Source organism: Puntigrus tetrazona, chromosome 4, assembly GCF_018831695.1.
Source record: "Puntigrus tetrazona isolate hp1 chromosome 4, ASM1883169v1, whole genome shotgun sequence".
NCBI lineage: Eukaryota > Metazoa > Chordata > Actinopteri > Cypriniformes > Cyprinidae > Puntigrus > Puntigrus tetrazona.
The window spans coordinates 22360020-22385638 of NC_056702.1; the positions used below are offsets into that span (position 1 = coordinate 22360020).

At 40.3% G+C, this 25619-nt stretch overlaps 2 pseudogenes; both read left to right on the plus strand.

The window, feature by feature from the left end:
- LOC122342311 overlaps window positions 1-22365 on the plus strand; it is a 43278-nt pseudogene extending 20913 nt beyond the window's left edge.
- On the plus strand, window positions 2117-8544 carry LOC122342571 (annotated as a pseudogene).
- Window positions 22366-25619: the final 3254 nt, after the last annotated feature.

Sequence of the window (25619 nt, forward strand, 5' to 3'; positions counted from 1 at the left end):
TTTCATTCAACAGCATAGATTACTTAATAACAGAACTGAATCAACAAATAGATCAGTACATTGAATCACAGTAATATGTTCTTAATAATACAAATCACATCTCCTATAACATTCATAACTGAATACATTTTGTATTATGTGAATATATAGTAAATTATCCTTTAGATAACAATCAGTGACGTACACTTTTCATGAATGAGAAAAAACTATTAAGGTGAAACACTATTCCAACAATCCATTATTAAAGGATTAAACTCAAGAAAAACAAAATAAAACATAACATAACTTCCAATACACACAACATACACTTTTAATCCATGCTGTGAAGATGCAACTTGATGTTAAACTCAAACCACGCGCGATCTCATTTTAGCATGCTAATTAGAATGAAGTTATGTTACGATCTTTGTTCGATTTAACATCACTCTATCACATATTCACAGAAATAGTAAGTAGTCTCATGAGACTACTATTTTGTTTTAACTTATAATGAAAACCATTATGAAACATTTGTTACCTGATAAGGGAGAAATGTTCATAAATAATTAAAGCTGCGTAAGACTTGTGCAGCTATCTCGCGCTAATCTGTACTGGTAATGACACACAACACAGCGCATTTGATCTCTCCCCTACTGAATACTCCAAAGAATGCACTCAAATCATTGATTTTTTAAACTTTTTTTCCTTTTTATAGGCAAGCACAACACCATAAAACACTAGTGGCATTACTCTTTAGATAATCATATTGATCTGTTTTTTTTTTCAACCTCTACAATGGCAGTTTCCGATAATTTAATTGTAATTTTATTCATTCAACAATCTTCTACTGATGCTTTTTTATTGTCCAGGTGCAATTCTCACCGTTGACATGTTAATTATTATAACCAAGACTTAAGCCCAAAACCAGTGGAACCTAAATCTAAATTCGAAGAATTAGTAGGTGTACGTGCCACGATATTTAAGAACCTGACATCACTACAAGAGAAAGAAACTTGCTTTGTCAACTTGATCTGTTCTGAAGTATGACTGACAGGACTGTTTTAGGTGAGATATTATTTGAAAAGACATTCACACAAAATACTTAATTTCTTATTATATTCTCCAGGTTAAATAGTATCAAAGAGCCAAATTATGCAAACAGCTATGAAACTTATAACAAAACTTTATAACAAGGTATGTTCAAATGAGCTTGACAGTGCGTGATACGCCATTTACATTGATGAATTCTACTGCACCTGTCAGTGATTCAAAATCATGCCATGTAAACGTGTTTTGAACATCAGTGATTACCTACAGCCAATGAGAGAGCAACATCCATGGCAGCAGGAATCTGGGGAGGAGTTCTTCTTGCGTGTGTGTCTGCTTGTGATGATGTAGTTTGCATACTGGGACAAAAGCATTGTTTCCATGTTTCTTCCCTATTGTAAAGCCATCCACACGTGTATGGTCTGAGAGGAAATTGCATTCAATTCTTTTAAGAAATCTGTAGCCAGAGCAAAAGATAAGCAAGATTTCTAATGCATATCTGACAATGTTACATTGAGCTGAAGTATTTTAAATTCAACCTGTGTCCTGTTTTCTGGACATAATTGATAATATCATAGATTGTTGCAACACTGCAGTCCATGAGCAGTCTTAATGAGACTCATGCTTATAACAGAGGTGTGGAGGAGTAGACTCATTCAGACCAGCATAGTCATTTGTCATCCAGCAGACTTTAGTTTGTCAGATCGCTCAAAAGCCTGCGTTGGAACTTGACGAGACAGACCTGACGAGCGGCTGTGAAGGTCCTTAAATTTTCTCCAAATTCAGTGCTTTGGTGTGTCTTCAGGTCCATCTGTAAGTTTGTCGTGTTAGAACTTTTTGCAGCTTCTTTTACGCATACAACATATTAGAATGTCAGTGTGTTGTCTTTTTTCTTTGGTTGGAATACCTCCAGATTGATGTTGTCGTATTTGGCTTTGAAACCAGATCCGTTTTACTTTTTGTACATGTACAACTCTGATGGAACCGGCACTCTGTTTCGTGTCTATGGAAAAAGCGCAGATGTAGAGACGCTGCAATTTTTTTGAGAGGTGTGCAATCAAATCAACAGGATGAAACCAAACATTCTGCGATGAGATTATCTAATCACCTGGAGGCTGTCACAGGACAGAGACATGGAAGGCCTCCTGGCTGGATCAGGGAGTTCTGGAGTCCATTTCTCGATCTGGGTACTGGGAAGCCATTTCGGGGAGCCTTCAAGACTGTGATGTCAGTCCCCACCTCTACGGCTGAGTCCTACTTATATTTTGACTTCACAGACACAGTCTTTACAGATTGGACAATGCAAGTACTTCTATCACTTAAGGGTAGAACAAAAGCCATCATAGCAGTTATTTGAGATTTGACTCACTAGTCATACGCATTGGAGTGTCCTGGAGATGTTACAGAAGTTACACCATTAGCACGGAAAATCCTAAATCCTAAAATCCTTTTTAACAAAGAGCAGTTTCTGTTCTTTGCACCATGACCTTCTCTGGAAAGTGGTCCTGACGTGATGATCGTTGTCTTGGGCAAATGTTCTTTAAACTGTCTTGGTCAGACGTTTTCAAAGTCTACGGATGTCGTTGGTGTTGTTAACCAAGCACTGATGATCAAGACACCCTTTAGGATCATCAGAAACATCAAGAACACGTACCAGGGAAACAGTGAGTGTGCGCTTTAACTGCAGCTAACATTGGTCCTGTCCGGAGCTTTGCTCATGTCTTGTTGGTGCACCCAGTACAGGACATCAATCAATCAATCAATCATTTTTATTTATATAGCGCTTTTAACAACACAGGTTGCATCAAAGCACTGTACAGTATAAAGTAGAAGAGAGTACAATGACAGGGATGTATAATGACGAGAGTGACCAATTTCTTATTAAATGCAGAGACGATCTCTGTAATCAATTCGACGTTAAGTCACTAGAAGTTAAGTGTCCCCTAACCAAGCAAGCCAGAGGCTTACATGCGGCAGAAACAAAACCCCATGCATACAATGAATGGAAAAAAACCTTGGGAGAAACCAGACTCAGTTGGGGTCAGTTCTCCTCTCTCTGGACGCCCAGCACTTAACTTCCAGTTCAATATTAAACGCAGCTGTGTCAGGTAGTGTAAATGACTTAGTGTGTGTGTGTGTGTGTGTGTGTGTGTGCATCAGGATCTGGTGATCTGTCCAGGGCGCATCTAGAGTCTCTGATGAACATAGTCTCTGTGTGCTGATCCACCATCTAGTCTGGATACAAACTGTGAAACAGACTGAGAAAGAGACAGGACTAACATTAGCGTAGATGCCATTTTTCTACGATGTCACAAGTACATCGTGTTTTAGGAGTAGTGTTCCCGGTTCCAGCAAATCTAAATAATGCAGCCTAAAAATCCTTTAACGGATTTGAATAATAAAAAGTGTGTTGGTGTGTTATGTGTAGCTAAGTTAAAAGATGTGTCTTTAATCTAGATTTAAACTGGCAGAGTGTGTCTGCTTCCCTGAACAGAGTTAGGAGGTTGTTCCAGAGTTTAGGTGCTAGATAGGAAAAGGATCTGCCGCCCCGCAGTTGATTTTGATATTCTAGGTATTATCAAATGGCCAGAGTTTTGATAACGCAGTGGGTGTGCAGGACTATAATGTGATAAGAGCTCGCTCAAGTATTGAGAGCTAAACCATTCATGGCTTTATAGGTAATTAATAAGATTTTAAAATCTATCCGATGTTTGATAGGGAGCCAGTGCAGTGTTGACAGAACCGGGCTAATGTGATCATACTTCCTAGTTCTAGTAAGGACTCTGGCTGCTGCGTTTTGGACTAGCTGAAGTTTGTTTATCAAGCGTGCAGAACAACCACCCAATAAAGCATTACAATAATCTAACCTCGAGGTCATAAACGCATGAATTAATATTTCTGCATTAGAGGTTGACAGCATAGGTCGTTAATTTAGATATATTTTTAAGATGGAAAACGCAGTTTTACAGATGCTAGAAACATGATTTTCGAAGGAAAGATTGCTGTCAAACAGCACACCTAGGTTCCTCACTGATGATGAAGAATTAACAGAGCAGTCATCAAGTTCTAGATTATTATATGTGGGGTTTTTAGGTCCAATTATTAGCACCTCTGTTTTTCAGAATTTAGCATTAGAGTTACTCATCATCCAGTTTTTTATATCGACTATGCATTCTGTTAGATTCTCAATTTGGTGTGTATCACCAGGCTGCGCTGAAATATGGAGCTGAGTATCATCAGCATAGCAGTGAAAGCTTACACCATGACTCATGTTAATACCTCCCTTTTCAACATGTACAGGTTGAAAAGTAACGGTCCCAGCACTGAGCCTTGAGGAACTCCATATTTAACTTTTGAGCGATATGATACCTCCTCATTTAATGCTACAAACTGATAGCGGTCAGATAGATATGATTTAAACCATGCTAAAGCGCTTCCTCTAATGCCAACATAGTTTTCTAGTCTAGTCCAAGAGAATGTTGTGATCGATAGTATTGAATGCTGCGCTAAGATCTAATAGCACTAATAACGAGATAAAACCACAATCCGATGATAAAAGCAGGTCATTAGTAATTCTAATGAGAGCAGTCTCAGTACTATGGTACGATCTAAAACCTGATTGGAAATCCTCACGGACACCATTTTTTTCTAAAAAGGAATACAGTTGTGAGGATACTACCTTTTCTAGTATCTTTGACAGAAAAGGGAGATTAGAGATTGGTCTGTAATTTACTAAGTCTTTGGGATCAAGATGTGGTTTCTTAATAAGAGGCTTAACTACAGCCAGTTTGAAGGTTTTGGGAACATATCCTAATGACAATGATGAATTAATAATGTTCAAAATAGGATCTATGACTTCTGGAAGCAAATCTTTTAATAGTTTAGATGGAATAGGGTCTAACATACATGTTGCTGGTTTAGATGATTTAACAAGTTTGTACAAGTCTTCTTCTCCTATAGTGGAGATTTAGTCACAGTTTAGTTGGGTGTCTGTATTGGTTTTATCTCTAATCCTTTGAAGGGTTTGTCCTCCAGAGTTACAACTTTAAAAGAATAAAAGGTGTAGGGCATAGACATATATAGATGCCCTTTTGGACTGCTCCAGGCATGTAGATACATCCGCCATGTTGGAACGGTTAACTTGACTTCATTCACTATACTGTAGGTTCACACAGAGCTGTTGAATCATTCTGTGCAGGATTGTGACATCTTGCATTTTCAGTGATTATATGGTGTATGACATCAAGTCAAGACAATATGGTGGACAGTGTAGAACACAGAAAAAAGCAAAAAAAACAAAAACAATTCCTTAGAATGCATTTGCAACATCTGCTTAAGAAATTAGACATGCAAATAAGAATCAGTGAAAAGTGTTCATCAATTATTCTTTCTCTAGAAGAGCCCAGTTTGTTGAAATTTGGTGTGATCTTTCAGTATGGCGGCCATGATTGTTCTTACTCTAATGTGCTGTTCGGAGGAAAATACATACTGCTTGAAACTTATCAGGTGCTTTCCATTTCTTATTTGCTCATCCTTGTGTCCTTCCCTCAGTACCTTCTCTTGTGTCTTAGCACCAAGGAAGGAGAAATTGAAGGAAAACTTGCACTACAGCTCCTTTTTGGGAACTCAAACTGCATCCAGAATGCTATGGGAACGCTTTCTACCTGACCACGGTCTGAATCTGTTATAGAATTTGTCAACAGACGGCCGCAACGTCATGGCGCTGGTGATATCAAAGACCAGGAAAGTATAAAGGCACTTAATCAAAGCCAAAGCAAAACGGCATCAGCTTTCTGTCATTCAGATCGCTCTCTGTGTGTGTGCTTCATTTTATGACAAGGAAAAGACTAAGGCCCAGTGTTGGGGGCTCCTTGTCGCCTTGTGTTGCTAGTGACAGATGCATCCCTTACTGGTTGGGGAGTGGTCATGAGTGACCCCTCAGCCCGTGGTTTGTAGACTGGTCGCCATCTTACATGGCACAACTGCCTGGAGATGCTGGCAGTCTTTCGAGAAGAACTTTCTCCCAGACCTGAGAAATGATTGTGTGTTGGCTCCTCCAGCTCCCCTGGGAGTGGACCCTATGGTACAGACCTAGAAGAAGCTTCAGCTGTCTTCATCTCTGCTTCCGGGAGTTCTGATGAGAGTGCACTGAGACAATGTTCGTTTACTGTTAGTAGCCCCGTTCTGGCCACTCATACCTTCTGGTCTTCCAGCCGAGGTGGTAGAGACCTTGCACCAACCAAGATCTCCCTCAACAAGGTAAGTGTATGCCCTGAAGAGGAAGTTATTCACCTCATGGTGCAGAGTTTGTCAGCAAGACCCAGTTAACGAGCCGGTTAGTACAGTTCTGGAGTATCTGTAGGCAAAATTTTTGCAAGGCCCACTCCACAATTATGGTGCATGTTGCAGCATTATCGGCTTATCACTCACCGTTCGATGGCAGGACTGTGGGTAATCTTGACTTGTTATGAGTCCTCTAGTCTGGGAGTAAAGGCTCACTATAAAAAGGTATGGCGGCCTCAAAGGCCTATTTGGCAGGTGTCCCTGTTTCATATGGTGTCCTGTTCCCATAACTTTTTAAATGCAGTTTGGGTTCCTGAAAGGAATGTCTCCAAGTTTTAAATATAACCGTGGTTCCTTGAGGGAATGAGACACTGCGTTGCCATACTTCTCGGCATCCCTGCCATCGCAGATGTTCATGACTTTCAATCTGATGCCGGCTTTGTCGCACATGCCTTTATACTTTCCTGGTCTCTGACATCACCCACCTATGACATTGCGCCCTTCCATTGACAGAATCTACAGCAGATTCACACAGGAGTTCCCATAGCATTTTGGACACAGTGTCTCGCTCCCTCGAGGAACCATGATTACATTCATAACCTGGAGACGCTTTTTGTTACAGCTTTGATTAAAACTAGTTTATTCGGGGTCAGAGCAAATACAAATATGTGTATAAGTTACCTAAGGACTGAATATCAACATGGCTGTGATCACCTGATCACACACCTCTCAACATTATTGAAAAAACACATGATTTGAGGAATCATTCACTGCAAAACAATGCAGGACAAAGTTTAGACATCACATTCTGAAACCCTTAAAAACATCTTTATGTAAAAAGAAAAAGTAGGATCAATCGTAACACAGATTCTTCTAATAATGTCTTGACTGTCCTGGTTGAGCAGAGAAACACAGAGCAGGAGAAAGCAGCCCGTGTCGAGCTCTTCACTGATCTGATCCGCTCCATTGAGAGACTTCAGACCGAACTACTGGAGATGATAGAGGAGCAGCAGAAAGCAGCAGAGAAACAAGAGCGAGATCTGATTGAAGAGCTGGAACAGGAGATCTCTGAGCTAAAGATGAGAAACATTGAGCTGGAGCAGCTCTCACACACTAAAGATCACCTCCACCTCCTACAGGTCAGTCATGATCTCTCTGATCAATGATAATGCAGTTTATGAGTCCATAAGGACTTCTCCTCTCTCCTGCTGTAGATCTACTCATTCCTGAGCATTTCCAGAAACACCAGGAACTATCCTGAGATCAGTGTGAAGACTCATGAGAGTCTGGAGACTCTGAGAGAGCTCTGACTCAACTGAAGAACACTATAGACGAGAAACTCTCACAAACTGGTACATCATTACACTGATCAGATAGAAGCATGATGTTGTTCTCAATTCTTTAAATATAACCTCATTCTGCTGATGTTTCTTGTCATTAGTCTCTTCAGAGCTGAAGTGGATGCAGCAGTATGCAGGTACAGTGCTGTCTGCTCTACACTAGTTTACATTCATACACTCACAGCTTCATTACTGCACTACTAATTAAACACTGGATCACAATTAACATCAGCATCACATCATCTGTGTATTGTGAAGTTTTGATTGATAAGTTTTCTGTGTTTTCTCAGTGGATGTGACTCTGGATCCTGATACAGCTCATCCTGATCTCATTCTGTCTGATGATGGAAAACAAGTGAGAGATGGAGACTTTACACAGAAACTCCCAGACAAACCTGAGAGATTTGATATATGTGTAAATGTCCTGGGAAAGGAGGATTCTCCTCGGGGAGAGATTTTGAAGTGCAGGTAAAAGAAAAGACTGAATGGATTTTAGGAGTGGCCAGAGAATCCATTCACAGGAAGGGACAGATCAAACTGAGTCCCAGAGATGGATACTGGACTTTGATTCTGAGGAATGGAGATGAATATAAAGCCTGTGAGGATTGTCGTGTCTCTCTGTCTCTGAGAGTGAAGCCACAGCGGGTTGGTGTGTTTGTGGATTATGACGAGGGTCTGGTCTCCTTTATGATGAGTCCAGCTCTCATATCTACTCTTTCACCGATCAGTCTTTCACTGAAAAACTCTATCCATTATTTAGCCCATCCTTAAACTATGGAGGTAAAACTCAAATCCACTGATCATCACACCTGTCAGTTATAATAAATGAATTTCTCTTGATATGAAATACAAGATTATAGTTATGATTTTTATAAATTGTTATGTGCTGCTCTTTTTTTTTCAATTTTTGAAAATGCAATAATTTGATATTTTAATATATAATATGCACATTATTAATGTAATGATGCAAATGTTTATTATATTTTTCATAAAACATTATATTTTCATAAAACATGCCATTTTATTCCTCCATCTCAATGTGACAAAGTGAAATTTCCTGTAAAAACAGTAATACCCTGTCAAAAGCTGAAAAAGACGAAGTAGATGAACACCCCAAAGCTTGACAGTCATTTTACCTCTTCATTGGTCAACATTTCATTCCACATTTTTGAAGCTGCTTTACGTCTGATGATTGTGTTAGATTACACGTGGAAGCATCTATTGAGATTATCTAAGATTATCTATCTAAGATTCTTCTTCACTTGGTTATTTTTTTATTTATTTTAATTCTTATTTATTTTAAAAACCTCTAACGTAAAACAGATTCTAGGGAGCACAGTATAACTTCTATATACTTAGACTTATAAATAGATTAATTGTTTATTACTGATTTCATTAGTTTTATAGTCACAGATTATACTAAATGTAGTGGAAATGTAAATAAATGATACAAAAAAGTATGCTAAACAAATATTAATCCATTAAGAGTTATATACTGAGCACTGAAATATCACTAAAATCTCTCGAATAATTCCAGTCTCTGTTGTTCAGTCGTATGTTAGTTTGAATTATAACCTGAATCTGCCTCGAACCAAAGAGAAGAGAAATTTTGATCTGTGACTCCGCCCAGCAGACACACACACACACATCTGTTGCTGCTTTCCTGAAGGTAAACAATGATTCGCTATAGAAACTTTACAGGTAATCTTACTAATTCTAAACATCACTTTTGAAATAGTAACAAAGGAACCTTGTGTTGTTTAAAAGCATATTATGGGAGAGAGATTGACAAAGCGAGTGTGATTACCTCCATCTAAAAAAGCATTCATTTTTAGATCATATTCACAATAAAACATTAGTTTGAATGTACGATAGGCTTATATAATCTTTTTACCTTTAAGATTTTGAGATCTTGTTTCATATCAGAGGTAACTTGCTCTGTCTTCTCTCTGTCTGTGTGATGTATTTTCATTGCGTAAGAATAAGATTTGTATTGTGAGAGTGGCACCGCTTTTTGTCTTACAGGTTTAATTAACCCTTTAACTGTCTCTCTCTGTCCACTCTAGTCCACTTCAGTAGAAGAGATCAGAGCAAAAGCCAGCTGTGTGTCTTTGAAGAATGATGCTTCTATGATTCAGTCATCACAATTCAATAGTCAAGATACAAGGCCTGGTGTCAGGTATAACATTTCTGTAAAGATTAAAGTTAAAGCCATGATACATCTGCATGCTTATTAACTTTTTAACTAATTATAGTAAGTATTTTGCGGTCATGAGGTCCTCAACACTCTTAGATCAAATCTGCAGAATAAGTTTGAGTGTCTGTGTGAGGGAACAGAAACGCAGAGAAACCCAACACTGCTGAATGAGATCTACACAAAGCTCTACATCACAGAGAGTAAGAGAGGAGAGATCAATAATGAGCATGAGGTGAGACAGATTGAGCAGATTGAGTCCAGCTCATTTTTCCACTTCCTTTCAGAGAAATCAACTTGATGAAGGACAAAACACTCAGTCTTTCAGATCTTCTTCACGTCTTCTTCCCTGAAACTAAAGAAATGGAAATATCCAGTGATGAATATGAAGTGTTGTTCATCTTTGATGGTCTGGACGAGTGTCGTCTGTCTCTGGACTTTAAGAGTAAAGTGAAACTGTGTAATATATCTGAGTCAGCCTCAGTGGATGTGCTGCTGATGAACCTGATTGTGGGGAATCTTCTTCCCTCTGCTCTCATCTGGATCACCTCCAGACCAGCAGCAGCTGATCTCGTCCCTCAGAGTGCGCTCCATCGAGTGACAGAGGTGCGAGGCTTCAATGAGACACAGAAGGAGGAATACTTCAGGAAGAGGATCAGTGATCAGAGTCTGGCAGACAGGATCATCTCACATCTGAAGTCCTCCAGGAGCCTCTTCATCATGTGTCACATCCCAGTCTTCTGCTGGATCTCAGCCACTGTTCTTGAGAAGATCTTGAGTCGAGCAGAGACTGCAGAGATTCCCAAGACTCTCACTCAAATGTACACACTTCCTGATCCTTCAGACCAACATCAAACGTGAGAAGGAGTATGAGGAGAAGGTGACAGATGAAGACATGATCCTCAAACTGGGGAAACTGGCTTTCCAGCAGCTAGTGAAAGGAAACCTGATCTTCTATGATGAAGACCTGAGAGAGTGTGGCATTGATGTGACAGAAGCATCAGTTTATTCAGGACTGTGCACTCAAATCTTCAGAGAGGAGCTGGGCTTGTTTCAGGGGAAAGTGTTCTGCTTCGTTCATCTAAGCCTGCAGGAACATTTAGCAGCTCTATATGTGCACCACTCCTTTACAGTCAACAAAATCAATGCATTTGATGAAATCAAACAAAGTCTGTTGTCTAAGATTTTGAACCAGATGAAGTATAATTCATTATTGGAGCTGCATCAGAGTGCTTTAGAAATTGCCTTAAAGAGTAAGAATGGACATCTGGACCTTTTTCTGCGGTTTCTTCTGGGTCTCTCAGTGGAGTCCAATCAGACTCTCTTAAGAAAACTACTGACACAGACAGGAAGCTGCTCCTACAACAAAGAGAAAACAGTTCAGTTCATTAAACAGAAGATCAGGGAGAATCACTCTTCAGAGAAATCCATCAATCTGTTTCACTGTCTGAATGAACTGGGTGATGATTCACTGATGCAGGAGATCCAGGGTTATCTGAAATCTGGAAAAATAAGAGAAATCAAACTCTCCTCTTCACAGTGGTCAGCTCTGGTTTATGTGTTGCTGACATCAGAGCAGAAGATGGATATTTTTGATCTAAAACAGTTTATTGGAGAACAACACACAGGAGATGAAGTTCTTCAGTATCTGTTACCTGTGGTTAAAGAATGCAGATCAGTTCGGTAAGTAACACTGAACTTTAAAAACTTGACCATGTTTATGATTTAGCATGTGTTTTCAAAAAAGATTAATAAAATTGTCTAAACCAGTCGAGGAGGTCTTTGTGTGATCAGTCCCTCCAGAATTTTGCTGTCATTTTCTTCAAAATTACTTAATGTAACACTAAATAAAATGATAATAAATGTAAACTCTTTAATATTAAATGTATAAAAACTTTCAATTTGAAGTGCTCTCTTTTTGTTTCATTTTAATCTGTCTTGCCGTTTAACAGACCACAAGTTATTTATCAATTTTAGAGCATGCCAACAATGTATTAACTTAACAAAGACAAACAATGAATGAATGCTAAACAATTATATAATTTATTTAAAATTACATTACAAAATGAGTTTATTAACAGAATGTCTACAATGCACAATCAAGAAACTGCAACCAGTGCATTTAGTTCTGAAGTTTGCTAATTGCCCATCATTTCCACACAACTGATTAAAAATAAGTGAAAACCAACATTATATTTGTTTTATCCACACTTCTGTATAAAATGTTTGTGAAGCTACAAATAAAATCTAAATTTACTGAATCGTCCACAGTTTTCTCTATCAAAAGCTCCACTGCAGAGCTGTTAGATCTGTTAGAAAACCAAGGCTCTGAGATTTTGGCTAGTAGGTGTCCTCTTTCAACTTGACAACACCAGCTTGTTAGATGCTGTTGTCTCTTTCAACATTTGAGTTTGAGAAAGCATGTTTGTACATGTGGCCGAGGTATTCAGTGCAGTGAGTCTTGCAAGTAGATATTTTTAGAACACATCCAAATACACCACCAGATGATGAAGCTGTGAGTGCTGCTGGCCAAAAGCTTGTCAAGTAAGAAGTAAAATAAATCTTGTAGCACATCACTGAAATGTGGAATAGCCTTGTAACACATTGTCATCTGAGGGTCAAACACCCAGATCTCCTGATCAACCTTATGCCCATCTGTTCTGGATTGTTTCGTACATCAAACACCAGGAAGGTCTATGATCATGTCGCATGTCTCAGCTTGGCCACCATCTTCTCCTCTGGAGTCAGCCAAGTTTGAAATCACTGCATAATGTCCATATTCCAGGAGAGAATCGTGCAGCGAATCGTGCAGCAGTCGATTTGTGGAAGCCCAGGTGTTATCTGATTGCTTCCCAAGAGTCCTCCCAATGCTAATTGTTTTATTCCCTGATTGAGGGGATCCTCGGCATGGATGCACTGGCACACAGCTAGCCTCGGGTGCTATGCAAATATGCTATTCCCCCAGTGAGCCTACTCACACAGACAGGATCAGGGAGGATGACGAACAGGTTCTGCTGGTTGCGCCATACTGGCCCACCTGGACTTGGTTCAGCAAAACCTGAGGAGACGTTGCACCTCTCACCCTTGATTAGTTCAGGCATGCAAATTCCACTAGCCAGATTTCATTGGTGTGTTCTCTTTAGTTAGCGTGAATCCAGGCTCCGACCAAGACCCCAGTCTGTCGTCACAATAATATAGCGTCTATTTTCTCTCCATTGGGGAACGAGGGTTACATATGTTACAAACGTTTTGATATAATTGTTTATTTTGTTCTTTACACAGGCTATGTAACTACAAACTCACTGCTCAATCTTGTGGAAGTTTGTCTTCAGTTTTACAATCCTCAAACTCAAACAGCCTGAGAGAGCTGGACCTGAGTAAAAATGACCTGCAGGATTCAGGAGTGAAGCTGCTCTCTGAAGGACTGAAGAGTCCAAACTGTCATCTGGAGATTCTGAGGTAAATGCTTTCAATAAAACAAATAAGAAAAATGTGTTAATGAAATTGTAAAGCTTGTAATGTAATTTTATATAATTGTCCAGCCCGACTCCAATTTTTCTAAATGTTTTGTTACATCATCTGAAAACTTAAGTAAGCTTTAGTCACATTTGCATGTGACTTCTGACTGCTTTTGACTGGTCCAGTCTGTCTTTATGGATTTAAAAATGCAACATCTACCCTTTTTTTTTGATTGGCCATCATAATAACCAGTTGACCTTGTCATAAACTGTTATAAACTGGATATCGGATAACTGTTTATATCCAATAAAAAAGTAAAAATTTAATTCAGAACTTGTTCAACAGCACCTGATGGGTAGGTTAATGGATTTATTGAAATAAATTCTGTTGGTAATAGGCATGTACCTAAAGCCAAAACACGTTTTGTGGCTGTTAACCTTTTTGATCTCAGTGTTGTGTGGAAAACTTCTTTTAAACAGAAAATAGTGGAGCATTTACTGTATGGAAGTTTAAGGTGCCGCTACAGATTGTTCAGGAGGAACAATAAATCACTCAGTTTATGTCCATAATAAACATCTTTATTGTTCCCATTTGAGTAATAAATACATTTGTGTGTGGGTCCATAAATGAACAATAACAACAATAATGAATATACATGTACAAGACAAAGACAGTAATAGCTTAACCATATGAGATAACAAGACAACAGTATAAAGATAAGTATGCAAGTTATATAAGCTCAGCCGATGTAAATTTCTTCAGCTTTATATAATTGTTCACTTTAAATCAACTATCAGATAAGTTAATTATCTCCTCACAACATTCAAAGAGTTAGATTTAGAGTCTTATTTATCGTGTTTTGTGCTGGATTTGTTACATGTCGTGAGGTCTGGGCACAAAAAACCTCATGATTTATATCCAGAATATGATGCATGATGGGATGCACTTCAAATGCAGCTTCAAATACCGCTCTGGAGCTGTATTTGAGGTATTGTGGATTTAATGTGTGTTAAGAGCACACACTTACTTCCTGCCGCATAAACAAAGTCAAAGTCAAACATTAGCATTATGCTAATTCACTCTTTGCCACTAGTTGCCACTTTTGGAGCATTAAAAGCTCACAAATACTGCTTTAAGTGAAATTGACCAAACACCAGAGGGCTTTGGAAAAAATATATTGTTTGGGAGTTTATGAACAAATAAGATCAAGATAAATACATATTATAAGAAAATGATCTTTTGAACTTACGTGCATGTCAACCAGTTGATTGGGATATAATAGGGGTAATAATAGGGATATAATTCAAAATTTTCTGCGACAAATTACATCGAATAGATGTCATCAGATAGATTTAAGTAATGTTTTTGCAGCAACACAACTCCACTGGACAGCCGTTTTTATCATATATTTTATAATGTGTACATGGCATTTCAGACTGTTTTTTATATGTTTATTTTTAACACTAATCTTTAAGACATCATATAGAAATGGCATTGTAATGCCATACTAATTCCAATTGAAATTCATGGATGAAATTAGTATAAATGTGTGAGAGATGTCTAATTGTCATGTGGACTACTGCTTTTCAGATTGTCTGGCTGTATGGTGACAGAGAAAGGCTGTGGTTATTTGTCTTCAGCTCTGACTTCAAACCCCTCACACAGCTGGATCTGAGCTACAACCATCCTGGAGATTCAGGAGTGAAGCTGCTCTCTGAAAAACTGGAGGACTCAACCTGCTCATTGGACAAACTGAAGTATGTCTAGCAGGATGATTTCAGATTTTTGTTTTAATTCCTTAGTGACTATGTGCTATATATGTATTGTACTGTGCAGAAGTTTTAGGCCACCTTTTTTTCAGCCAAAAAAGTGTTATTTTGATTTTTTGCTGTAGTGTGTCAGTAGGAAATATCAGTTTAATATCAGTGTAATCAAATGAGATTTTTATCTCACTCACATGACTAAAATGAACTGAAACTCAGTGACCTGAAACTTTTCACCTGACACACAGACATGAGAAATAGATTGATAGAAAGCTTGAAGGGTATGCTTTTAAATGTGTCATGTTGAAAACAAATATTCAATGATAAAGTTATCAGTATGAAACCAAGACCATTCCCAGTTTCTTTGCAACCACACCCACAAGCTAAAATAGCTTTTATCATTACAATAGTCCACGTGAGACATGCGAAACATGACACGCTCCCACATCAGCTCATGCATACAAAGTGTAAGGATTCATTTAGTTCAGCACGGCTTAGGATTTACCTCATTATAGACACGTTGTGAGATAAAAGAAAAATGACCGCTGAAAAGAAGAGAGGAATAACCCAGAATTTACCTTGTACTTAGAGATAACAGAATGAAAAAAAGACAGCTGAAAAGAATAACAGACAAATTTGCCTAGAGATGCAATGCACAAGCTGACCCAGACACTTAGCAAAGTAATGTTTATCCTTTGCATTAGTTTACGTGTTATTGTTGCATACACTTAAACACAATTCCTGATTCGTTTTTTTCCTGAATGAATTTGCCTGTTTCATGTTTCATGATTCTTGGACCCTTTTGTATTGTTTGCCTTGTGTGGATGCCTGATGTACTGGATTAGACCCATTGCCTACCTTCTTATATCTCTAGTTCCAAGAAAGCAATTCTGAGTCGGAGAAGATGAAATGTGCATTTACATTGTTGATTACATTGTTAACGGGCAGAGCAATTGATTGGGCTGCAGCAGTTTGGGATTCTGACTCAAGATTTAGAGAGTAATTATAATGTGGGGAACAAGGAACTGTTATCTATGAAGGCAGCTATTGAGGAGTGGTGACACTGGTTAAAGGGAGCCGTGCACCCCTTTCAAGTCATAACGAATCACAAAACATGCTTAAACCCTTGCCAAGCTCCTGGTCGGTGTTCTTCACTCTGTTCCAGTTTACCATTACTTACAAACCCGGTAGTAAGAATGGAAAAGCGCAAAAGCGCAAAAGCGATCAGTAGCCAGTTCTCAGCCCCCCCAACGCACAACCTTCAACCAACCACATCGACTACCGATTCCTCCACTTTCTCCTTCTGCTCCCTCACTGAGGCAGAAGTATCCAAACTTCTCCTCTCCAGCCATCCAACAACATGTCCGCTAGACCCCATACCCTCTCATCTTCTGCAAGCAATCTCCCCCACAGTCTTGCCGGCACTCACGCACATCATCAACACATCTCTCCTCACAGGCACCTTCCCCACAGCATTTAAGCAGGCTCTGGTAACCCCACTGCTCAAAAAAGCCCACTTTAAACACTTCCCTTATTGATAACTACAGGCCAGTCTCTCTTCTTCCATTCATAGCGAAAACACTTGAAAGAGTGGTTTTCAACCAGGTATCACTGTTTCTTTCGCAAAACAACAAACTGGACCATAACCAATCAGGTTTCAGGTGCGGCCATTCAACTGAGACTGCACTGCTCTCAGTCACAGAAGCCCTGCGGACTGCAAGAGCTGAATCCAAATCATCAGTTCTCATTCTGCTGGATCTATCTGCTGCTTTTGACACTGTGAATCATCAGATCCTGCTGTCTACCCTCTCATCACTGGGCATCTCTGGGATCCCACTTCGTTGTTTCGAATTCTATCTCACTGGTAGGTTTTTTAGGGTGGCCTGGGGAGGAGAAGTATCCACAGCACATCAACTGGTCACTGGGGTTCCTCAGGGATCGGTTCTTGGACCTACACTACATCACTAGGCCCCATCATACAGGCTCACGGCTTCTCCTACCACTGCTACGCCGATGACACACAGCTCTACCTCTCTTTTCATCCAGACGATCCAACGGTAGCCACTCGGATCTCAGGTTGCCTGGCGGACATCTCGGCATGGATGCAAGAGTACCACCTACAGCTCAACCTGACAAAGACTGAGCTGCTTGTATTCCCTGCCACTCCAACTACACAGCATGACTTCAGCATCCAGCTAGGTTCTTCGTCAATTACCCCATCAACCTCAGTCAGAAATCTTGGTGTAATCCTCAACGACCAACTAACCTTCAAAGATCACATTGCAAAGACTGCTCGATCCTGCAGGTTTGCATTACACAACATCAGAAAGATCAGGCCCTTTCTAACAGAGCAAGCTGCTCAGCTACTTGTCCAGGCCCTTGTCATTTCTAGACTGGACTACTGCAATGCTCTTCTGGCTGGACTTCCATCAAACACAATAAAACCTCTACAAATGATTCAGAATGCAGCAGCACGGCTGGTATTCAATGAGCCCAAGAGAACCCATGTTACACCTCTCTTTTTATCTCCTTACATTGGCTACCGATTGCAGCTCGCATCAAGTTCAAGGCACTGATGCTTGCATATAGAACAACCACAGACTCGGCACCGGTCTACTTCCACTCACTATTACAAATCTACACACCCTCTAGAAGTCTGAGATCTGCTAGCGAGCGACGCCTCGTGGTACCATCTCAAAGAGGCTCGAAATCACTCTCCAGAACTTTCTCGTTCTCTGTTCCTGGCTGGTGGAACGATCTTCCCGCATACATATCCGGAATGCTGGATCTCTGTCAATCTTTAAGAAACTGCTGAAAACTCACATCTTTCAGCAATACCTCACCTCATCATAAAAAAAAATATATATATATACTCTCACTGTCTCTGTCTCACTTCTCCTCCCCCTTTTTTATACCTTCCCTTCTGGCATGTACTAATTTGAACACTCCCTGTGACTGGGTGATATAAGCACTTACTTGTCTGTTTGTATCTCAAAAATGAATCGCTGTTGTACTCTCAATTGTAAGTCGCTTTGGATAAAAGCGCCTGCAAAATGACTAAATGTAAATGTAAATGTAAATGCATGCACTCTCCGGACATTATGATTGCCACACTCAACCTCTTGATCATGAACCCATTCTTTCACCATCATTTATCATTGTGCCAGTGTTTTGGGACATCATGGAGGACTTACAACGAGCCCAACAGCATGAACCAACACTGTCTCAATGTCATCCTAACAAGCAATATGTGCCCTCATCTTACGTCTGTGAATCATGCAGTGGGTACACACACCTCCCAGTGCTGGACACCCAGGTATATCTTATACCATCCAGTTGATCTCCTTCTGGTGGCCTGAAATTAACCAACAAATCACGTCGTATGTCAAGTCATGCCAAGTCTGCACCCAATCTAAGACACCTAAAGAACTGCCTTCTGGTCTCCTCAAACTACTACCCATCCCAGAAAGTCCATTGTCCATAGACTTTGTGACCGATATACCCCACTCCAATAACTTTACCACCATCCTTGTTACCCGTGAAAAGACTACCCACTGCCATAGAAACAAGCCCTCTTCCGCAATGTCTTTCAGGTGTACGGTATCCCGGATGACGTAGTCAGTGACCGAGGAACACAGTTTACTTCCCAGGTCTGGAGAGCCTTTTGCAAGCAGTCGGACATCAATATTAGCCTCACCTCATGTTACCACCATTAGTCTAATGTCCAAGTTGAATGCCTGAACCAGGAAATTGGTTGCTACCTACGGACCTATTATAGTAGGGAGAAACATCTCTAGTGTGAATTCCTGCCCTGGGCTAAGTACGCCCAGAATTCACTTAACCAATCATCTACAGGTCTCACCCCCTTCCTGTGGTTCCAACCTCCTCTGTTCCTGTGGTCTGGTGAATCCTCCTCAGTCCCTGCGGTGGACGACTGGATTCGTCGGAGTGAGAAGGTGTGGGACAGTGCACATGTCCGTATCTAGCAGGCCATTAGAACACAGGAAATACAGGCCAACAGACAACATCTTACACACCCTCCCTACCAACCAGGTCAGCGGCTCTGGCTCTCCACAAGCGACATAAAGTTGCTGCTACCAAGCAGGAAGCTGAGCCCCAGGTACGTTTGACCCTTCAAGATTCAAGAGAGAATTAATGAAGTTGCATATAAGCTAGATCCTCCTGCTAATTACTACATCTCTCACTCTTTCCATGTCTCCCTCCTTAAAGTGATCCACCCAGATGCTGACCCCAGCCTTGAGGCCCCAGAACCACCACCACATCTAGATATTGATGGGCTCCCACTTATCAGGTGAAAGATTTGTTGGACTCGAGATGAAGAGGGGGTCAGCTCTAATATCTGGTGGTCTGGGAGGGTTATGGACCCGAGGAGAGATCATGGGTAGCCGCCCGGGACGTTATGGATCCAAGTCTGATTGAAGGGTTTCATTCGGCCAGACCCAAATGGCCAGCACCATTAGACCCATTGCCATTGGGGTTGCAGATCCTTTGGCAGGTGTTGGCCACTTGGAGGTGTCCTGCTATGGGGGTGAGAATGTGCCAGTTGAAGGATCACCTCCATCTTCATTCTTGGCACCACCAGTAAAAGTTTCTCTTCCCCCCCTCTACGCAATACAGCAGGCGTTTTGTATGACAAAGTGTGGGAGAGGATGGGGCACGGCTGCAAGCCTTTCCTTTGATGACTACTGGCACATGTGGCCAGTAGTGTTTTAGCCGGTCATCCTCTTTCTGTTCCTTGGCAAAGGAGCCCCCTCCCATGACCTGTTGGAACACATCATAGAACAGGTTAAAATTTTGTCAGAGGCCAGTAGAGTTGGGCATTGTTGTGGTCAGCGTCGAGCTGGCCTCCATTGTCGTGGTCTCCCTTTGGGGCTGGCAGGCTGTGTGTGGACAGGAGGCGGTCAAACCCTGGCTAATGCCTTCTGAGCAGCACTGGCAGATCCTTTAATATCCCGACCTTCAACCGGCCAGGAACCAGAAACCGCAGACATGTTCACCCCTCCAGGTGGGCACTTGTCATGTTTCTCCATGCACACAGGAAACGGGGATGTAGGATTTTGTTTCTACCCTGGGAGCGACGATGTTGGGTCATACCAAACTCACCGCGCTGCCAGTATCAAGGAGGCGCGAGAAAGGCTTTACATTACATGTGGACCTCAGCTTCACGGGCCTCAGCTGGCAGTCAGAATAAACATGGGAGAAACGCTTGGTAAGGCAGTGAAACTGGCAATAATTCGCAATAAGTGTAACATGTGCTCTGGCTTTATGCTGGGCAAACAAGAAGTGAGCGCAGAGGAAGTGGAGACGAGTCAGTACTTGGGCGACGACTCCCTCTGCTGGCATGGCGTTACACTCTGTTATTGGATCAGTGTGCTCAATAATGAATCTTTGACCTTCAGTTTGTATGTTTTAATTATACTGTGTTGTAAATAAAATAAACTCATTTTAAAAAGCCAGTTTTCAATCTCCTGAAAAAACAACCTTGCTTTAATATGAGATATTTAAGCATACATGCAATTTCTAAGCAAGACCAGAGCTAATTCATTAAAGATCATTATATATTTCAGTGTGCAATGATAACCTAGCAGCAATGTGAAGATGATATTATTAATATATTAGCTTAACTGTCAGTGTGTAATAAACAGCTCTTTCACTCAATTCTGCTGAAATCAGTGCAGTCCTGTATTGAGGTACACAGCCCTACTCACACCATGTATTCAACAACTGCACAGCAACACCTTAGATACCACCTAGAACATTCAAGCCACTAACTTAGTAACACCCTAGTACCTTGGCAACTGCATAGCAACATTTTTTATTTACTATTCTGTGTGTGTTTTGTAGTGTGGATCATGGAGAATATTCCAGGATTACAGAAGGACCAAAGAAATGTATGTCTACACACACACACACACACAATTCTGTATAGGTATCCTTGTGAAGACATACATTGATACAATGCAATCTCTAGCTCCTTACCTTAAACCTACCAATCAGAACTAAGTGTCTTTCCCAAACCCCTTACCCTAAACCTACCTTTTACCTGATTCCAACCTGATCCCTGAATGTTATGACCCTCAAACAGGCTTTTAGTCAGGACCAGCTAAAATGTCCTTACTTTACAGGATTGTCCTCACTCCGATGATCAAAACAGCCCTTACAAAGATAGCTGTACATGTGCACTCACACACACACACACACACACACACACACACACACACACAGCGATTGTTGTGTTATTAATGTCTCTGTTCTTGTGTTCAGGGTTGTGTTTTCTCACACTGGATCCAAACACAGCACACACTCACTCAACTGTCTGAGGAGAACAGAGAGGTGATGTGTGTGTCTCAGTCTCAGTCATATCCTAATCATCCAGACAGATTTTTTCATTGGTATCAGGTGTTGTGTAGAGAGAGTGTGTGTGGATGCTGTTACTGGGAGACTGAGTGGAGTGGATATGTGTTAATATCAGTGACATATAAGAACATCAGCAGGAAGAAAGAGAGTAAAGAGTGTGTGTTTGGAGCTAATAATCAGTCCTGGAGTTTGTGCTGCTCTCCTCACAGTTACTCATTCAGACACAATAACATAGAGACTGATCTCTCTGTGAAGCCCATCGTCATCAGAAGAAGAAGGAGAAAGAGAACAGGAATGTCTGATGATAATATCTCTAGAGTAGGAGTGTATGTGGATGAGAGTGCAGGAACTCTGTCCTTCTTCAGCATCTCTGACACAATGAGACTCATCCAAACAGTCCAGACCACATTCACTCAAACACTCTGTCCTGGGTTTAGGTTTCTTACTCATGGATCATCAGTGAAACTGTGTTGATGAATCAGAAAAGACCGAACAGAGATTTGTTACGAGTCTCCCCGTTTGTCTAGGGGGCACGCGAGGCTGTAACAAATAAAGTCAACAAAAAAAAAAAAAAAAAAACGTCTGACGGTCACATCAATCCCTGATCCAGAAAAGCACAAACGCAGTCTTGAATAAATCTTTCATTTATTTAAGAACAGAAGAGTAACAGAGGAAGCAAATCTTCAGGAGAGGGCGAGGCCAACATAATAAACAAAACTCTCTAACTACGTTGAAAATTATAAATAACCTACTCAAAAGAAAATAAATAAATAACTTACCTTACTCCCTAACTAATATAAACATAGGCAAAATCTCCATTTCAAAGTAAATGGCACCCTCTCCCTACCGCTTCCTAAAGACAAACAAAGTTTAAAAGAAAACAGAAAACAAATCAAACACCAGAGCATCCACATGCTCTCCCATAGTTCAAGTAGAGAGAACAATTCACTCACAATACTAGGAGATAAAGACCATAATCGGCCACCCTAAGTAACAACACTTTCTGGATCAGGGAAAAGAGTGAACACGTAGCCGTCAGCCTCCCTCATGGTTCCTCTGAGATCTTATGCCGAGCGCTGATCAACAATAAGCATCAGCTGGGCCCCAATTAACAATCTGCAACAAAGAGAGAAAGAGGGAGAGAGAAAGAAAGACATGCAACTCCAGACATGCCCAATAGGTGACTTCACCCTCTCAAGATCGCATATTACCCAAATACGTCCGCAGGATGTAACAGATTCTACCCATAATGTTTTGAGCTGCATGATGAATCAGTAACAGTGAGATGTTATAATCTCTTCCTGACATTTCCCTAGTCAAAAATAGTTTGTTTAGTTCATTTTACTCCTATGTACTGTAGTATAAGTAAATTGCCTAAAATCTGTTAAATTGGAACAAGTAATTTTGTACATAATGCACTTTAGTGGTCTTAAAGTTGTGCTGGGTTCCAATTAATAAGTGGAATGATTCCAAGCATACTTAAGTACAACTTAAGTATCTACACTACAGTTTGCAATATAGAGAAGAGATCATCCAATGTGTATTTTGAAAACATTACCATTGCAACTAAATTATACTTTAGGAGTGTTGGACATACATTTATACTATACTTGTAATAAACTGGATTCTAGAATTTAAACTAATTTCAGGCATGATACAATTGTATTTTAATAACACTTTTACTGGGATGGAACTGCACTGTACTGTCACATCCCAGTCTTCTGCTGGATCTCAGCCGCTGTTCTTAAGGAAGATCTTGAGTAGAGCAGAGACTGGAGAGATTCCCAAGACTCTCACTCAAATGTACACACACTTCCTGATCCTGCAGACCAACATCAAACATGAGAAAGATTATGAGAAGAACCTGACAGATGAAGACATGATTCTCAAACTGGGGAAACTGGTTTTTCAGCGGCTTGTGAAAGAAAACCTGATCTTCTATGATGAAGACCTGAGAGAGTGTGGCATTGATGTGACAGAAGAATCAGTTTACTCAGGACTGTGCACTGTTGAGGGAAACAGGAAGTTTTCCCTGATTTTGTAAGTTTGCCTTGTTTATTTGAGTGATACCTTGTATTATGAACACATTGTGTTGTGTTTGATACTGATTTATCAGGAAGAAGAGACCACACAGAATATCGTATTCTTTTATGTCATAAGTATTTATAAGATACACAGTACACATGGTATTGTATTCACTTTATTGAATAGTAGAAAGAAAGACCACCAAAGCATCATATTTAAAAGTAGTTTATTGAGAAAAGACATTAATTATGACATATGTAGCATTTAGTTTAGTATAGCCAGAGATAAAATATGTATTAGTAAGAACGTAGAATGAATAGGAATGTTACCATTGAGTGCTGAGTTCCCGACGCAGAGAAGAGGACATCTTAGAAAGATTTTCGCAGAAGAGCAGACTAATAAGATGGCTGTCTTCTCCGATGAAGACAACCTCGCCACAACGCCTCCGAACAGCTCTATATGTGCATCTGTCTTTTACAAACAAGAAGAGAAATGTTTTAACAGGATGAGTTCATTTTCTAGAGCTGTGAATGAGGCTCTATAGAGTAAGAATGGACACCTTCACTGTCTGAATGAACTGGTTGATTATTCACTGATGCAGGAGATCCAGAGTTATCTGAAATCTAGACAAATAAGAGGAACCATACTATACTCTTTACTTTGGACATCTCTGGTTTATGTGTTGCTGACATCAGAGCAGAAGATGTTTTTGATCTAAAATAGTTTATTGGAGAACAACATACAGGAGATGAAGTTCTTCAGTATCTGTTACCTGTAGTTAAAGAATCCAGATCAGCTTGGTAAGTAACACTATGTAACGCCTAACCAGCAGAGAAAGCCCTCACCTGAATACTAGTGGGGTTCAGGCTCCTCTGGTTCTTCTCCACCTACTTCCTGTTAGAGGGCTAATTAAACAGAAACTCTCCACATGATTGATGCAAAGTATTGCCAGTTTGACTGCCTTACCGAGCTTATCCTGATTGCCTTGTTTGTTCTCATGTGTATGATCATTGCCTGTTTGCCTGATTCACGTCTCTTGGATTTTACTTGCCTGTATTGTTTGCCTGTTTGGATTGATAACCTGTTACTGACTCACTGCCTGCCTACTGACCCTGTACTTTGAACTACCCTTGAACCTGTTTGATGTTTAGACTGTTGACCCTGCTTTCCCATTATCGTTGATGTCTTCGCTGTTAATAAACTTTTGCAAATGGATTCTACTCAGTCTTCTGTGTCATTGTTACACACTGAAGATCACTAATAAAAACTTGAGCATGTTCATGATCTTGTGTTACTTTAAATTAACAAAATGTAACAATCTCACAGAATCACATTTCTGGCAGTGAACAGGAGAGTTATGGGAGACTTAGTAAACCAGTCAAGCAGGTCTTTGTGTGGTCAGTGTAATCACTGAATTGTTGAATGGCCTTATAACACATTGTCATTGAAGGGTCAAACATCCTGATACTAAACGTACAACTGTAAGTTCATAAATATGTAAATACTTAGCATGAAATAAATGTTAGTATACTTATTTTTCACAAGGGATGGCTCATCTGTGTTTATAGATGGATGGAAATACCACCAATCCAGTCTTTACTTCCTTTCCTCTGAGAAAAAGAACTGGACTGAGAGCAGAAGATACTGTATAGACAGAGGAATAGATTTCATCATCATAAACAACGGAGAGGAACAAGTCAGTGTGTGTGCACAGTGGTGTTTACTTGTGCTGAAATGGTTTTACTGTTGTTTTATTTCTCAGGATTTTGTGAAGAACATATCTGGTGATGTTAAAGTCTGGATTAGTCTGACTGACAGAGATGTGGAAATGGGTTGATGGCAGCAGTGGGACCTCTGGATGAAAACTGATTAATAAAACACATAAGAAAAAGATAAAGCACATACGCCACTGTCATGTTTCATAGGTTAATTTTCTCATTCCTTGTGTGTTTTCTGTCTCATTAGTGGGTGTGTCAGAGCGTGAGCGAGCTGATTAAGGTCAGCTGCGACTTACTAAACTTCCTGATAAATGGCACAGGTCAGATGGATCGCTAGGACAGACAGATTCTGGCCACTGGACAGGCGGTTCAGGATCTGGTGACGCAGATATCCAAGCTCACTTCACAGATCCAACAACTGAGACTTCCCATT